The sequence below is a fragment of the Lissotriton vulgaris genome, chromosome 5 (genome assembly GCF_964263255.1).
Source record: "Lissotriton vulgaris chromosome 5, aLisVul1.2, whole genome shotgun sequence".
Taxonomy (NCBI): domain Eukaryota; kingdom Metazoa; phylum Chordata; class Amphibia; order Caudata; family Salamandridae; genus Lissotriton; species Lissotriton vulgaris.
In genome coordinates this window covers 562,670,873-562,685,306 of record NC_141693.1, presented here as the reverse complement: position 1 = coordinate 562,685,306, position 14,434 = coordinate 562,670,873, and positions in this window count along the sequence as shown.

The window sequence follows — 14,434 nt, the reverse complement described above, 5'->3', positions numbered from 1 at the left end:
GTGCCACATAATTACACGCCACATAATTGCACTGCACTCAATACACCATACACTCCAAATATCATTCAGTGCCACATAATTACACGCCACATATTTACACTGTACTCAATGCAACATACACTCCAAATACCACTCAGTGCCGCATAGTTACATGCCACATAATCTTACTGGACTCAATGCAACATACACTCCAAATACCACTCAGTGCACATAATTACACGCCACACCATTACACTCTACTAAATGCAACACACACCACACATAATTATATGCTACATAATTACACTGCGCTCAATGCAACATTCACTCCAAATACCACTCAGTGCCACATAGTTACCAGCCACATAATTACACTGCACTCAATGCAACATACAATCCAAATACCATTCAGTGCCACATAATTACATGCCACGTAGTTACACTGCACTCAATGCAACATACACTCCAAATACCACTCAGTGCCACATATTTACATGCCACATAATTATACTGCACTCAATGCAACATACCCTCCAAATACCTCTCAGTGTCACATAGTTACATGCCACATAATTAAACTGCACTCAATGCAACATACACTCCAAATACCACTGAGTGCCACATAATTACACGCCACATATTTACACTGCACTCAATGCAACATACACTCCAAACAACACCACTCAGTGCCACATAATTACACGCCACAAAATTACACTCTACTAAATACAACATACAATCCAAACACTACCACTCAGTGCCACATAATTATTTGATACATAATTACACTGCTCTCAATGAAACATACACTCCAAATACCACTCAGTGCCACTTAATTACACACCACATAATTACACTGCAAACAATACATCATAGTCTCATAATACCATTCATTGCCACATAATTACACGCCATGTAATTACACTGCACTCAATGCAACATGCACTCCAAATACCATTCAGTACTACATAATTACACGCCATGTAATTACACTGCATTCAATGCAATATACACTCCAAATAACACTCAGTGCCACATAGTTTCACGCCACATAACTACACTGCACTCAATGCAACTTACACTCCAAATACATTTGAGTGCCACATAATTACATGCCACATAATTACACTGCACTCAATGCAACATACACTCCAAATACCACTCAGTGCCACATAGGTACATGCCACATAATTACACTGCACTCAAAGCAACATACACTTCAAATACCTCTCAGTGCCACATAATTACACGCCAAATAATTACACTGCTCTCAATGCAACATACACTCCAAATACCACTTAGTGCAACATATTACACGCCACATAATTACACTGCACTCAATGCAACATACACTCCAAATATCACTCAGTGCCACATAATTACACGCCACATACTTGCACTGCACTCAATACACCATACACTCCAAATATCATTCAGTGCCACATAATTACACGCCACATATTTACACTGTACTCAATGCAACATACACTCCAAATACCACTCAGTGCCGCATAGTTACATGCCACATAATCTTACTGGACTCAATGCAACATACACTCCAAATACCACTCAGTGCACATAATTACACGCCACACCATTACACTCTACTAAATTCAACACACACCACACATAATTATACGCTACATAATTACACTGCGCTTAATGCAACATTCACTCCAAATACCACTCAGTGCCACATAATTACACGCCACATAATTACACTGCACTCAATGCAACATACAATCCAAATACCACTCAGTGCCACATAATTACACGCCACATAATGACACTGCAATCAATGCAACATACTCCAAATACCACTCAGTTCCACATAGTTACATGCCACATAATTACACTGCACTCATTTCAACATACACTCCAAATACCACTCAGTGCCACATAATTGCACGCCACATAATGACACTGCACTCAATGCAACATACACTCCAAATACCACTCATTGGCACATAATTACATGCCACATAAGTACACCACACTCAATGCAACACACACTCCAAAGAATACCACTCAGTGCCACATAATTGTATGCTACATAATTACACTGTACTCTGTGCAACGTCCACTCCACAAAATACCACACAGTGCCACATAATTACACATCACGCAATTACACTCTACTGAATACAACATACACTCCACACAATAGCAGTCAATGCCACATAATTATATGCTACATAATTACACTGCGCTCAACGCAACATACTCTCTAAATACCACTCAGTGCAACATAATTACACGCCACATAATTACACTGGTCTCAATGCAACATACACTCCAAATACCACTCAGTGCCACATAATTACACGCCACATAATTATACTGCACTCAATGCAACATACACTCCAAACAATACCACTCAGTGCCACATAATTATAAGCTACATAATTACATTGTACTCAATGCAACATACACTCCAAACAATACCACTCAGTGCCACATAATTACACACCAGTTAATTATACTCTACTGAATACAACATACACTCCATAAAATACCGCTCAGTGCCACATAATTATATGATACTTAATTACACTGTGCTCAATGTAACATACACTCCAAATACCACTCAGTGCCACATAGTTACACGCCACATAATCATGCTGCACTCAATGCAACATACATTCCAAATACCACTAAGTGCCACATAGTTACACGCCACATAATCATGCTGCACTCAATGCAACATACATTCCAAATACCACTCAGTGCCGCATATTTCACCCACATAATTACACTGCACTCAATGCAACGTACACTCCAAATTCCACTCAGTGCCACATAATTGCACGCCATTAATTACACTCTTCTGAATGAAACACACTCCACACAATACCACTCAGTGCCACATAATTATATGCTACATAATTACACTGTACTAAATACAACATACACTCCACACAATACCACTCAGTGCCCAATAGTTACATGTCACATAATTACACTGCACTCATTGCAACATACACTCCAAATACCACTCAGTGCCACATAATGACACTGCACTCATTGCAACATACTCTCCAAATACCACTCAGTGCCGCATAATTACATGCCGCATAATTACACTGCACTCAATGCAACATACACTCCAAATACCACTCAGTGCCACATAATTGCACGCCACATAATGACACTGCACTCAATGCAACATACACTCCAAACAATACCACTCAGTGACACATAATTACATGCCACACAATTACACTCTACTAAATACAACATACACTCCACACAATACCACTCAGTGCCCAATAGTTACATGTCACATAATTACACTGCACTCATTGCAACATACACTCCAAATACCACTCAGTGCCACATAATGACACTGCACTCATTGCAACATACACTCCAAATACCACTCAGTGCCGCATAATTACATGCCGCATAATTACACTGCACTCAATGCAACATACACTCCAAATACCACTCAGTGCCACATAATTGCACGCCACATAATGACACTGCACTCAATGCAACATACACTCCAAATACCACTCATTGCCACATAATTACACGCCACATATTTACACCGCACTCAATGCAACACACACTCCAAAGAATACCACTCACTGCCACATAATTGTATGCTACATCATTACACTGTACTCTGTGCAACGTCCACTCCAAACAATACCACTCAGTGCCACATAATTACACACCACGCAATTACACTCTACTGAATACAACATACACTCCACACAATAGCACTCAATGCCACATAATTATATGCTACATAATTACACTGCGCTCAACGCAACATACTCTCTAAATACCACTCAGTGCAACATAATTACACGCCACATAATTACACTGGTCTCAATGCAACATACACTCCAAATACCACTCAGTGCCACATAATTACAGGCCACATGATTACACTGCACTCAATGCAACAGACACTCCAAACAATACCACTCAGTGCCACATAATTATATGCTACATAATTACATTGTACTCAATGCAACATACACTCCAAACAATACCACTCAGTGCCACATAATTACACACCAGTTAATTATACTCTACTGAATACAACATACACTCCATAAAATACCGCTCAGTGCCACATAATTATATGATACATAATTACACTGTGCTCAAAGCAACATACACTCCAAATACCACTCAGTGCCACATAGTTACACGCCACATAATCATGCTGCACTCAATGCAACATACATTCCAAATACCACTAAGTGCCACATAGTTACACGCCACATAATCATGCTGCACTCAATGCAACATACATTCCAAATACCACTCATTGCCGCATATTTCAAGCCACATAATTACACTGCACTCAATGCAACATACACTCCAAATACCACTCAGTGCCACATAATTACATGCCACATAATTACACTCTTCTGAATGAAACACACTCCACACAATACCACTCAGTGCCACATAATTATATGCTACATAATTACACTGTACTCAATGCAACATACACTCCAAACAATACCACTCAGTGACACATAATTACATGCCACACAATTACACTCTACTAAGTACAACATACACTCCACACAATACCACTCAGTGCCACATAATTATATGATACATATTACACTGCGCTCAATGCAACATACACTCCAAATACCACTCAGTGCACATAATTACACGCCACATAATTGCACTGCACTCAATACAGCATACACTCCAAATACCATTTAGTGCCACATAATTACACGCCACATAATTACACTGCACTCAATGCAACATACACTCCAACTACTACTCATTGCCGCATAGTTACATGCCACATAATTACACTGCACTCAATGCAACATACACTCCAAATACCACTAAGCGCCACATAATTACATGCCACATAATTAAACTGCACTTTATGCAACATACACTCCAAATACCACTCAGTGCCGCATAATTAAATGCCACATAATTACACTGCACTCAATGCAACATGCACTCCAAATACCACTCAGTGCCACATAGTTACACGCCACATAATTACACTGCACTGAATGCAACATACACTCCAAATACCACTCAGTGCCACATAATTACACACCACATAATTATACTGCACTCAATGCAACATACACTCCAAATACCACTCAGTGCCACATCATTATATGCTATATAATTACACTGTATGAAAACAACAGTGGTCCCTGGCAAGGAGACAAATGGTTGAAAAATAAATATAGACTCAGTCAGTTCTATATTAATGAAGACATGCCCAGCCGGGCAGAGGTCCTCAAGGTTTATATTTTAAATCAAAGCTTGTGAAACACAATAACACCTTCAACAATTCACGTTCGTGGGGCACAAGCCTGTACCCAACCACGACAATACACAAACAAAGACATACACAAAGGGCTTGTAAGGCAAAATCAACAGTCTCTGCAAAATTCCAATTTTAGGCAGAGAATTTCTTACAGGTACCATTACACAATTTTGTATAGTGAGTTATTCCCCAAGTATATGGTACACAGTAGGTCGACGACGTTTCGGACCCCCTTACTAAATGCTGGGGTCCATCATCAGGACAAAACAATGGTTGCCTTATTAAATTTTAAGCCTCTTTAGCCAGGGGGGCAATTGATAAGAGAGCTCATATGAGAGCATGCGGGCAGGTGGGTAGATCAAGGACAGTTTTGGAGTAATTGTCCACTTTAATCGATTTATCCGTAGTATTTAAGGAATGGAGTAATTGTTTCGAGGGTCCAAGGCAATTAGTATGCAAGCTCAAAATACGAGCGCGCAGGCAAGGCAGTAAAGCGGATGCAGTTTTAAACGAATAGTCCACTTTATCATTTTATCCGTAGTTCAATTGAAAATATTTCGAGGGTCCAGGGGCGGGGGAGATTAGTATCTCGTGTCCGCTGTACCTTGTGTGCCGGGTAGTACCGATCGCGCCGTATCGCGCTGGGGTCCTGGAACCAGGAGGGCCGGGTCAGTCGGCAAGGCTCGATTTACACGCCACATAATTATACTGCACTCAATGCAACACACACTCCAAACAATACCACTCAGTGCCACATAATTACCCACCACGCAATTACACTCTACTAAATACAACATACACTCCACACAATTGCACTCAGTGCCAAATAATTATATGCTACATAATTACACTGCGCTCAACGCAACATACTCTCCAAATACTACTCAGTGCAACATAATTACACGCCACATTATTACGCTGGTCTCAATGCAACATACACTCCAAATACCACTCAGTGCCACATAATTACACGCCACATAATCACACTGCACTCAATGCAACATACACTCCAAATACCACTCAGTGCCACATAGTTACACGCCACATAATCATGCTGCACTCAATGCAACAATCACACCAAATACCACTCAGTGCCGCATAATTACACACCACATATTTACACTGCACTCAATGCAACATACACTCCAAATACCACTCCGTGCCACTTAATTACACACCACATAAGTCACTGCAATCAATACAGCATATACTCAAAATACCATTCAGTGCCACATAATTACAAGCCACATAATTATACTGCACTCAATGCAACATACACTCCAAATACCACTAAGCGCCACATAATTACACGCCACATAATTAAACTGCACTTTATGCAACATACACGCCAAATACCACTCAGTGCCACATAATTAAATGCCACATAATTACACTGCACTCAATGCAACATACACTCCAAATACCACTCAGTGCCACATAGTTACTCTCCACATAATTACATTGCACTGAATGCAGCATACACTCCAACTACCACTCAGTGCCACATAATTACACACCACATAAATATACTGCACTCAATGCAACATACACTCCAAACACCACCCAGTGCCACATAATTACACGCGAAAAAAATTACACTCTACTGAATACAACATGCACTCCACACAATACCACTCAGTGCCACATAATTATATGCTACATAATTACACAGCGCTCAAGTCAACACACACTCCAAAAACCACTCAGTGCCGCAAAATTACACCCCACATAATTACACTGCACTCAATGCCACATACAATCAAAATACCACTCAGTGCCACATAATTACGCACCACATAATTAAACTGCACTCAATGCAACATATACTCCAAATACCAGTCAGTGTCACATAATCACACGCCACATAATTACACTGTACTCAATGCAACATACATTCCCAAAGCCGCTCAGTACCACATAATTACCTGCCACATAATTACACTGCACTCAATGCAACATACACTCCAAATAAAACTCAGTGTCGCTTAATTACACGCCACATATTTACACTGCACTCAATGCAACATACACTCCAAATACCTCTCAGTGCCACATAATTACATGCCACATAGTTTCACTGCACTCAATGCAATATACCCTCCAAATACCACTCAGTGTCACATACATGCCACATAATTACACTGCACTCACTGCAACATACACTCTAAATGCCACTGAGTGCCACATAATTACACGCCACATAATTACACTGCACTCAATGCAACATACACTCCAAACAAAACTTCTCAGTGCCACATAATTACATGTCACATAATTACACTGCACTTAATGCAACATACCCTCCAAATACCACTCAGTTCCACTCAGTTCCACATAGTTACATGCCACATATTTACACTGCACTCATTGCAACATACACTCCAAATACCACTAAGCGCCACATAATTACACGCCACATAATTAAACTGCACTTTATGCAACATACACTCCAAATACCACTCGGTGCCGCATAAATAAACGCCACATAATTACACTGCACTGAATGCAACATACACTCCAAAAACTACTCAGTGCCACGTAATTGCACGCCACATAAATACACTGCCCTCAATGCAACATACACTCCAAATACCACTCAGTGCCACATAATTGCTCGCCACTTAATTACACTGCACTCAACGCAACATTCACTCCAAATACCACTCAGTGCCACATAATTACACGCCACATAATGACACTGCACACAATGCAACATACACTCAAAAAATCACTCAGTGCCACATAATTACACAGCACTCAATGCAACATACACTCCAAATACCACTCAGTGCTGCATAATTACATGCCACATAATTACACTGCACTCAATGCAACATACACTCCGAATACCACTGAGTGCCACATAATTACTCGCCACATAATGACACTGCACTCAATGTAACATAAACTCAAAATACCAGTCAGTGACACATAATTACACTGCAGTCAATGCAACATACACTCCAAATACACTTCAGTGCCACATAATTACACGCCACATAATTAAACTCTTCTGAATGAAACACACTCCACACAGTACCACTCAGTGCCACATAATTATATGCTACATAATTACACTGTACTCAATGAAACATACACTCCAAACAATACCACTCATTGCCACATAATTACATGCCGCACAATTACATCCTACTAAATACAACACTCAATCCACACAATACCACTCATCGCCACATAATTATATGATACATAATTACACTGCGCTCAATGGAACATACACTCCAAATACCCCTCAGTGCCACATAATTACACTGCACTCAATACAACATACACTCCAAATACCATTCAGTGCCACATAATTACATGCCACGTAGTTACACTGCACTCAATGCAACATACACTCCAAATACCACTCAGTGCCACATATTTACATGCCACATAATTATACTGCACTCAATGCAACATACCCTCCAAATACCACTCAGTGTCACATAGTTAATTGCCACATAATTAAACTGCACTCAATGCATCATACACTCCAAATACCACTGAGTGCCACATAATTACACGCCACATATTTACACTGCACTCAATGCAACATACACTCCAAACAACACCACTCAGTGCCACATAATTACACGCCACAAAATTACACTCTACTAAATACAACATACAATCCAAACACTACCACTCAGTGCCACATAATTACACACCACATAATTACACTGCAAACAATACATCATACTCTCCAAATACCATTCATTGCCACATAATTACACGCCATGTAATTACACTGCACTCAATGCAACATGCACTCCAAATACCATTCAGTACTACATCATTACACGCCATGTAATTACACTGCATTCAATGCAACATACACTCCAAATAACACTCAATGCCGCATAATTACACGCCACATAATTGCACTGCACTCAATGCAACATGTACTCCAAATACCTCTCAGTGCCACATAATTACATATCACATAATTACACTGCACTCAATGCAACATACCCTCCAAATACCACTCAGTGCCACATAGTTTCACGCCACATAACTACACTGCACTCAATGCAACTTACACTCCAAATACATTTGAGTGCCACAATATTACATGCCACATAATTACACTGCACTCAATGCAACATACACTCCAAATACCACTCAGTGCCACATAGGTACATGCCACATATTTACACTGCACTCAAAGCAACATACACTTCAAATACCTCTCAGTGCCACATAATTACACGCCAAATAATTACACTGCTCTCAATGCAACATACACTCCAAATACCACTCAGTGCAACATATTACACACCACATAATTACACTGCACTCAATGCAACATACACTCCAAATACCACTCAGTGCCACATAATTACACGCCACATAATTGCACTGCACTCAATACAGCATACACTCAAAATATCATTCAGTGCCACATAATTAAACACCACATAATTACACAGCACTCAATGCAACATACACTCCAAATACCACTCAGTGCCGCATAATTACACACCACACAAATATACTGCACTCAATGCAACATACACTCCAAACACCACCCAGTGCCACATAATTACACTCGAAAAAAATTACACTCTACTGAATACAACATGCACTCCACACAATACCACTCAGCGCCACATAATTATATGCTACATAATTACACAGCGCTCAAGTCAACACACACTCCAAAAACCACTCAGTGCCGCAAAATTACACCCCACATAATTACACTGCACTCAATGCCACATACAATCAAAATACCACTCAGTGCCACATAATTACGCACCACATAATTAAACTGCACTCAATGCAACATATACTCCAAATACCAGTCAGTGTCACATAATCACACGCCACATAATTACACTGTACTTTATGCAACATACATTCCCAAAGCCGCTCAGTACCACATAATTACATGCCACACAATTACACTGCACTCAATGCAACATACACTCCAAATAAAACTCAGTGTCGCTTAATTACACGCCACATGTTTACACTGCACTCAATGCAACATACACTCCAAATACCTCTCAGTGCCACATAATTACATGCCACATAGTTTCACTGCACTCAATGCAACATACCCTCCAAATACCACTCAGTGTCACATACATGCCACATAATTACACTGCACTCACTGCAACATACACTCTAAATGCCACTGAGTGCCACATAATTACACGCCACATAATTACACTGCACTCAATGCAACATACACTCCAAACAAAACTTCTCAGTGCCACATAATTACATGTCACATAATTACACTGCACTCAATGCAACATACACTCCAAATACCACTCAGTTCCACATAGTTACATGCCACATATTTACACTGCACTCATTGCAACATACACTCCAAATACCACTAAGCGCCACATAATTACACGCCACATAATTAAACTGCACTATATGCAACATACACTCCAAATACCACTCGGTGCCGCATAGGTACATGCCACATATTTACACTGCACTCAAAGCAACATACACTTCAAATACCTCTCAGTGCCACATAATTACACGCCAAATAATTACACTGCTCTCAATGCAACATACACTCCAAATACCACTCAGTGCAACATATTACACACCACATAATTACACTGCACTCAATGCAACATACACTCCAAATACCACTCAGTGCCACATAATTACACGCCACATAATTGCACTGCACTCAATACAGCATACACTCAAAATATCATTCAGTGCCACATAATTACACACCACATAATTACACAGCACTCAATGCAACATACACTCCAAATACCACTCAGTGCCGCATAATTACACACCACACAAATATACTGCACTCAATGCAACATACACTCCAAACACCACCCAGTGCCACATAATTACACTCGAAAAAAATTACACTCTACTGAATACAACATGCACTCCACACAATACCACTCAGCGCCACATAATTATATGCTACATAATTACACAGCGCTCAAGTCAACACACACTCCAAAAACCACCCAGTGCCGCAAAATTACACCCCACATAATTACACTGCACTCAATGCCACATACAATCAAAATACCACTCAGTGCCACATAATTACGCACCACATAATTAAACTGCACTCAATGCAACATATACTCCAAATACCAGTCAGTGTCACATAATCACACGCCACATGTTTACACTGCACTCAATGCAACATACACTCCAAATACCTCTCAGTGCCACATAATTACATGCCACATAGTTTCACTGCACTCAATGCAACATACCCTCCAAATACCACTCAGTGTCACATACATGCCACATAATTACACTGCACTCACTGCAACATACACTCTAAATGCCACTGAGTGCCACATAATTACACGCCACATAATTACACTGCACTCAATGCAACATACACTCCAAACAAAACTTCTCAGTGCCACATAATTACATGTCACATAATTACACTGCACTCAATGCAACATACACTCCAAATACCACTCAGTTCCACATAGTTACATGCCACATATTTACACTGCACTCATTGCAACATACACTCCAAATACCACTAAGCGCCACATAATTACACGCCACATAATTAAACTGCACTTTATGCAACATACACTCCAAATACCACTCGGTGCCGCATAAATAAACGCCACATAATTACACTGCACTGAATGCAACATACACTCCAAAAACCACTCAGTGCCACGTAATTGCACGCCACATAAATACACTGCCCTCAATGCAACATACACTCCAAATACCACTCAGTGCCACATAATTGCTCGCCACTTAATTACACTGCACTCAACGCAACATTCACTCCAAATACCACTCAGTGCCACATAATTACACGCCACATAATGACACTGCACACAATGCAACATACACTCAAAGAATCACTCAGTGCCACATAATTACACGGCACTCAATGCAACATAAACCCCAAATACCACTCAGTGCCCAATAGGTAAATGCCACATAATGACACTGAACTCATTGCAACATACACTCCAAATACCACTCAGTGCCACATAATTACACTGCACTCATTGCAACATACACTCCAAATACCACTCAGTGCCGCATAATTACATGCCGCATAATTACACTGCACTCAATGCAACATACACTCCAAATACCACTCTGTGCCACATAATTGCACGCCACATAATGACACTGCACTCAATGCAACATACACTCCAAATACCACTCATTGCCACATAATTACACGCCACATATTTACACCGCACTCAATGCAACACACACTCCAAAGAATACCACTCAGTGCCACATAATTGTATGCTACATAATTACACTGTACTCTGTGCAACGTCCACTCCAAACAATACCACTCAGTGCCACATAATTACACACCACACAATTACACTCTACTGAATACAACATACACTCCACACAATAGCACTCAATGCCACATAATTATATGCTACATAATTACACTGCGCGCAATGCAACATACTCTCTAAATACCACTCAGTGCAACATAATTACACGCCACATAATTACACTGGTCTCAATGCAACATACACTGGAGTTCTGGACGATTTGGTACTGTCCAGAGGTGTCAGGGACAACACCCGAAGACCCCGGAGTTCAACCTGTCTCGGTGCACAAATAATCAGAAACACGGGCTTCTTGATGGTGGCGTCAAAGACCAAAGGTTTATTACTGCAGGGATACAGAAGGCACAGAAACTACACACGGGCAGAATTCAGGAGTCTGTTCAAATTGTATTTAGTGGTTGCTCCTTAAATACACGATTTCTAGCTGTAGGCAAAATTCTTCACATGCTTGTACATTTCGTAACATCTGCATCACAAACAATAAATATTTGGTGTAAGACAGGAACAGTCAACAAAGTTCTGATGGCAAAAACATTACAAATGAGGGGTTCCCACTTGTTCAATCATAATCCCATGTCATACTCGTATTCAGGAGCCGGACCTCCTCATCGTAAATTTCGTTACCTCCCCCTAATAAAGGCCCAGAAGGAAAGGAGCAGAGCCAGGTGTAGGAGATAGAAAAACAGGATAAGAGATGTTTGTGGGTCGTAAATGGGCAAGGCTACCAGCTTCGGCCGCCTAATCATGATCAAGCCAACGAACACGAGAACCAGTATAGCAGGACTGGCCTCAGACAGAGGAGGCAGCTTTCGCCGAGTCATGCGGCCGCAGCGTTTCTGTCCTAAGGTGTACGTGTCACTAGCAAGGTGAATCGCCGGTGAAGGCACACGTGTCTTTACGTGAAATGGTTTGATCAGAGGTCACTGTGTGTCCATTGACTATGTGAGGGCAAGAGACAAAATGGCCGCCATAATCTAAAATGGATACCATGGGTGAGTCAGAAATGTGGTTATAACAAGAGTGCTCTTGCTCATAGCATAGCGAAAACACCAGGATATACTAAATGGACCATTTGCGGTTCGCTGGTACCAAAATTATGTATTTACGACGATGTCGAATACACGGGTTCGAATCGTCACGGAACCTCAGACCCTCCTTTTGCCCTTACATAGGCAATTACTCACTCTAAATCAGAGTCGTCTATCTCGATGTTCATCAGGTCAGTGATATGTTGTTGTAGCATTATTCTTTCTTGCACCTTGTCTCCCAACACAGGTGGTTTTCTCAAACACATAGCAGTGCAGAGACTACACAAAGCAGGGCCACACTGGATGACAAGGCAGCACGAGAATAGGAATACTAAGATAATACCAACGACCATCAGAACCTTCCATCCAAACGCTGATAATAGAGTTCCAAGCCATTCCACTAGTGACCAGTTTCCCTTGTCTACATGGATGGAGTCGGAAATCTTGTGAAGCCTAGAGATCGCTTCATACACTGTCGGAGCATTATTTGGGATATAAACACAGCAGCTCGATTGGATCATTCTGCATACCCCACCTCGGTCTGCAAGTATCACATCAAGAACCATTCGGTTCTGTAATGTCATGAGACGATCCGCCTGGAGCTCAGCTGTTAAGTTACCAAGGGCACCAGCAGTTTCTGTAATAGTAGATTCAACTACCCGTGTTAGCTGACGTAGGTTTCTACTATTGGCCATAGGCCCCCAAAACGGAAGGAAACCTTTGAAGAAGTCTCCGGCTTCCTGACCAGCAGTGTCTTCCTTGCTGAAAACACCTCTTACTACTCTTGTCTTGTGATAATTCGGGCCAGTGTTGTTTATAAATTCTGAGCGTCGGGCTTG